We start from the raw sequence: 6,000 nt of genomic DNA, 5'->3' as shown, positions 1-6,000 counted from the left end.
ACTAGAGGATGTCACTTGTCAAATGAAGCCCAATACATGCATCATGGCCTTACAGTTCTTGTGTTATGAGTTTACATTGCTGTATTGGTACTTTTACTTAAGTAAAGGATCTGAATACTTCTTCCATCACTGTTATTGATTAACTGAGCAAAAATTGAAATAATGTTATGTATGTAACATGTATGTGAATTAAGCTGCTTAATAAAGATATATTGGACAAAAAGAAATATGCACAAAATGTAAAAAAAAAAGATACACTTGATGAAGTTATGGATAAAATGCCATGTTTCATATAGTAGACAAAATATAGATAGGGAATACAAACTGTGCAAACAGACTGATAAACTGTGCTCAGTTTAGTGATCCAGGCACACAAATATATGGATTGCTAAACTGAATGCATAGTGTAGTGTAAATTTAGATGTTTTGAGGCACAAGGGCATGCTTGTATTGTGAATGCATTACTCAACTAAGAAAGCACAAGAGGAAAGGCATTCATAACAAATGAATGACATTTTTAAGTAATACAATCCTGTATTTAAATGTCATACCAGCTAAATGAAATCACAGACTAATAAGTGTCAGAAAATAGTGTAAATAATATAATATCCCATATGTTGTACTTAATGGACTGACAACAAGCATGCCACAGCATGTTAGTCATTGAAAAATTACTATAGGATTGTGAATGGATAAATTACATCTCAAAACACATCCCCTGACCTGTAATGCATTAATCAGGACAGTGTCTACTTCATACACTGGCTCAGTTTTCAGTCTATTAGGCACAACACACAGGAAAGGACACATGTTATATTATTCTGTTTTTCACTAGGCAATGCCTTTCCTAGAGACCCTCTACTCTTGTGCTGTGGAAAGCATCCTGAAAGGGGACATCATTAACTAGTTGGGGAACTGCTCTGCTTGGGACCATAGAGCCCTATAGAGTGGTGCGCTCTCTGTATAGTGTATCATTGGATTTACATTCCCCACTCTGCAGGACTTAACACATGATAAGATAAAGTACATATCCAGAGCTAGTAGAATTATGAGGATGGACTATTCCAGCTTCTATGCACAGTTAAACGTCTCTGTAGTCACAAATACAGATACTTTTTATTATATAGTCTGTCTACAAATGTACATATACATTTTGAAAATATGCAATTTAACATTTATAATGCATACATTTCTACATTTTTAAAATCTTTTTTTCTAATCCCTATTTTTCTCTAATCCTATGCTTTTTGCCCTGTGTTCACCTGCCTGATCATTTCCTGTCATTATAGATCCTGCCACTAACACCTTGCCAGATTGTTTAGAGTTCATGCCTAGTTATCAAGCATTCCAATACATGTTTTTTCAGCCTGCCTGCTTTGTGACCTCTGATTGTTTTTCTAGACTTGATTAAAAGATATTGGACACTCTGTTACTGCCTCTTAGTTTGTGCTTTTGGGTTCTGAGATCTCTGAGTCACTACAGTACAATCTAGCCAGAAAAATGAACCCAGCCAACTCGGATTCAGTGCAGCAACAGCTGACAAAACAAGCTGCCCATCCAACGTCACAAGGATCGACTCACCTCCATAGCCAGGGGTCTTCAGGAGTTTGCTGCTCAACAGGACCGGAGCTTGGACACTATCCAGGAGCAAATGCAGCAGCCTCTTGTGTCACAGGCTCCAGTGGCTGGGCCTTGGCTCTCTCCTCCAGAACAATATTCCGGTGAACCAGGTACCTGTCGGTCTTTCCTTACTCAGTGCTCTCTCCTCTTCAAGCTCTAACCTTCCTCCTATCTGACAGAGAGATCCCAGGTGTATTTCATTATCTCCCAGCTCACGGGTAGAGCCAGGGGAACCACCGAGTGGGAGAGGCAATACATGATCTGGTCCTCGGTTAAATTATTCTCCAATGAACTGAAAAAAGTTTTCAATCACGTCACTCTATGCCTTCTACCTGAGAGACAAGCAGCTTGAGGACTGCTCAGCCTGGTTCAGGGAGGAAGGAGTGTGGCAGATTTTTCCATCGAGTTTCGCACCCTAGCCACAGAAAGTAAGTGGAATTCTTCTCTTTATTACAGCCTCTCTGATGTCATTAAAGATGAGCTGGTGGCTTGAGATCCTCCTAAGGATTGGACACCCTGATTGCTCTGGCCATTCGTGTGGATGGGCGCCTCAGAGAACGGAGAAAAGAGATCAAGGTTCTGGTGAGCCTCCATGGAGAAGGATACCTGAGAGTTCGTCGCTGCCTGTCAGATTTACTTCCAGAGTAAGAGCCTTCACCAGGCTCCTGCCAGCCTGCTACAACCTCTGCCAGTTCCTCATTGACCTTGGCCCCACATCTCTCTGGACTTTGTCACCGGACAGTGTTGAAGAAAATCAAAGTCCTTGTTCAAAGTTTGCTGTGGTGGAAGTGGTTTAATAGCATTCCGGAAATGCGGTGAGCTTACTGACGCAGAGCTGGTCTGATACAGTAGGCTGACCCAGAGCAGAAGAAATGGAACGATTTTATACAGTAAGGATCAAAGCAGTGATCAACAAATGGTGAACAGAAGATAGGAAGGAAGGGCATTTGCATACAAAATCAAGGCAAATCAAGGGGGCAAAAACATGAGGGGTCAAATCAGCAGGGGTCAGGAGGCAGGAAAGAGGGTTGTCCCAGACGTCACTCAATTATCAAGTCTCTACCAAAATGTTGATTATCAAGTCTGTACCCTAATGTGTATTCTTCTTCAACAGCCTCCCTCAGATGGTGACACTGTCATACTCACTGTGGTTGACTGTTTCTCTAAGGCTGCTCACTCCAAGCTAGACAAACTGCTGAACTCACGTTACACCATATATTCCACCTGCAGGCGTCCCCAGAGACATTGTCTCTTATGGCTGTGGCTCAGGGGGTAGAGCAGGTTATCCCCTAATCAGATTGGTTGTTCAATTCCTGGCTCCTCTAGTCCACATGTCAAAGTGTCCTTGGGCAAGATACTGAACCCCGTGGCTCTGCCATCAGTGTCTAAATGTGTGCGAACAATTAGATTTCTTCCGATGGGCAGGTTGGGACCTTACATGGTAGCCCCTGTACCCATTCAGCGTATGAATGTGTGACAATGGGCGAATCTGACTCATAATGTAAAAAGTGCTTTGAGTGGTTGGAAGACTAGAAAGGCACTATACAAGTACAGTCCATTTAGCATTTAGCATTTATTGGGGGCCCCAATTCACCTCTTGTTTTTGGTGAGAGTTTTTCAGTTTCCTTGGTGCCTCTATCAGCCTTTCACCTGGCTTCCACCCACCCACAGGCCAAACCGATTAATCAGGAGATGGAGACGGCCCTGCATTGCCTCTTGTCTTGCAACCCCTCATCCTGGTCCCAGCTCTGCAACCGGACTCTCCTCCTTCCAGTGTTCCCAGGGGTATCAACCCCCACTCTTCCCAATACAGGAGCAGGAGGCCAGGGTTCCATCTGTCCAGGCCTTCATTCATTGATGTTGCCACCCTTGGCTGCAGGGTCTTTCCCCTAGGGGTGTTTCCGAATACAAATACGTTATTTGGGAAAGCACAAATAGTAAGTTTTGTTTTGCTTTTTGTTTTTTTACAAATATTTGTTTCATACAAATATTTTTAAATTATTTGTTTTTGGGAAGAAAAAAAAAAAACATGTCAAATACCAGCGCACAGGTCAGTTACATTGCTATCTCAGTCTCTGCTCTCTGCTCCGCTGGTACGTCTATCAGCAGGTCTCAATGAGGGAAGTCACATCTACCTGCTACATGACGCTCATTTCCTAATTTGGACATCATTCCCGGAGTTAGGGGTGCCCCCCAGAGATAAAGCTGAGTTTCTGACACATGCAAAGTGCTCCCAAGGGACTCTGCATAACCTGTTGTTCCCCTTCTCCTTTCCACAAAGTTTGGTTGTAAAAAATAGGCAATAAATGAAAAGTGCAAAGCAATAATCACCTTTGAAGTTATTCCCTACATGTTACATGGTGTGCTAGGTTTGTCTGCAATGAGGTAACCAGTAAAGTTTTAGCTTAGCGCAGTTGCCTATGATTTGGGAGACTCCAGTTCAAGACCTGGTGTGGGGACCTCCTTATTTATGAACACTTATTGTAACACTTTAATTTTATAAAATTAAAAGCATAATAAAAACAAAACAAAACAAAATTTAAGCCTCTTTCCACTTTTATTTGAATACAAATACAAATAATTTTGCTGCCTCAACAAATACAGATACAAACACAAATACTGGGCCCTCTGCACATCCCTACTCTCCACTCTGCTCTGAAACTCTGACCAGTACTGTAGGAACGCTAATTGGCGTTGCACCCCTGCCCCTCACTTTACCCCATTAAGAGTGGACCCCAGGAAGTTGGTCCCACAGTTTGTGGGCCCCTTCTCCATCACCAGGATCATCAACCTTGCAGCAGTCTGCCTCTGCCTCCACCATTCCATGAGAGTCCACCCCACATTCCATGTTTCTCGCCTCAAACCTGTTAAGGAGAGTCAACTCCAGCCCTCCTCCTGGCCTCCACCGCCCTCCTGGCTTATTGGTGGTGCTTCTGCTTACACCATGAGGTGCCTCCTCAAGTCCTGTGGGAGGGACTATCAGTATCTGGTGGATTGGGAGGAATATGGTCCACAGGAGCACTCCTGGGTTCCTGCCCGGGACATCCTGGATCCATCCCTCATCAGGGACTTCCATCATGACCACCCCGGTCAACCTGGTGGGACGTCAGGGGCCATCCCTGCAGTGGGGTTCTGTCACAAGGTTACCTTCATAGTGACTATTTTTGATGCTTTTTGCTCTGTGTTCACCTGCCTGATCACTAACTTTCCTGTCATTACAGATCCTGCCACCCCCATTTTTCCTGCAATCACCTTATTCCCCTCACTTGAGTGCCCTGCCCATCTCCTCACCTGGATCCCATTATCCTCATCAGTCATCCTTCATATACTGGCCTAGATCCACTTACACTTTGCCAGAATGTCCAGAGTTCAAGCCTAGCTATCAAGCATTCCCATACCTGTTTTTTTGCCTGCTTATTACCCTGTCTGATTACCGGTTTGAAGATTTTACCTGTCCCCCACAGCTTTGTCTGCCTGATCTTTCTGCCTGCCTGGTTTGTGACCCCTGCTTGTTTTTCTGGACTTGATTAAAAGATTCTGATTCTAGTAGTATTCTAAGTAGTAGAATTCTAAAGTAATTCTCCTAGGAGAAATGGCGTCTGTTCTCAGATAAAATCCTGAAGTGTTTATAAATCTTTATTTTATTCTTAAATGAATTAAAGTAAATAAAACATATAGACCTGTGTTTTCATTGTGCCAGTCATCAGCTCCCCAGTGAAAAATCCTGAACAATGGACCATGGCTGAACCTGATTGCTGACCTCTGCTCTAGAGCCACCTCCACATTTCACTGCACAAAAATATGAGTATGTAACAAATAAATCTTTGAATCTGTCTATACCGCCATCCCTTTTATTTTGAAGGTCAGAGTTCCATACCAGAGGTCTTATTGTTCCCATGAATGCAACCTGACTGAGTACTCACTTACTTACAGTTTATTCATCTGTACGCATGGTTTATCAGTCTGTGCACTCTGGTTTGCTTGGTTATTGAAACATTTGGCAACTAAAAGATTGATCAAGTGAGAACATCACACAACTTCATGAGTTGGCACTGAATGCTGACATAAATTGCTGTTGCAGAAAAGTTCTACGTAAATGTAATTTGTAGAAACTTTATGTGTAATGTACTGTTCACATTCATGAATACTTCAAAGGATTCTAATAACATTCAAATAACATAGAGGATGTAGAGGTTTATTAGAAGTACATGTGTATTTTTCTTATAAGAAATGGTTCTCTGCACTAATAAAGTTCTTAGTGAATGTGCAGCTCAAGGTCAGAGAGGGGTTTCCATCCCAGAGTGTAAGATATACAACTGAAATATATGCTCACCTTATCCCTCAGAGTCAAAAGGGACCAGTGGAAGATGATGTAGAGAC

The sequence above is a fragment of the Thunnus maccoyii genome, chromosome 1 (assembly GCF_910596095.1).
Source record: "Thunnus maccoyii chromosome 1, fThuMac1.1, whole genome shotgun sequence".
NCBI classification, from domain to species: Eukaryota; Metazoa; Chordata; class Actinopteri; order Scombriformes; family Scombridae; genus Thunnus; species Thunnus maccoyii.
The sequence above is the reverse complement of the archived record's forward strand: the minus strand, read 5'-3'. Positions refer to the sequence as shown.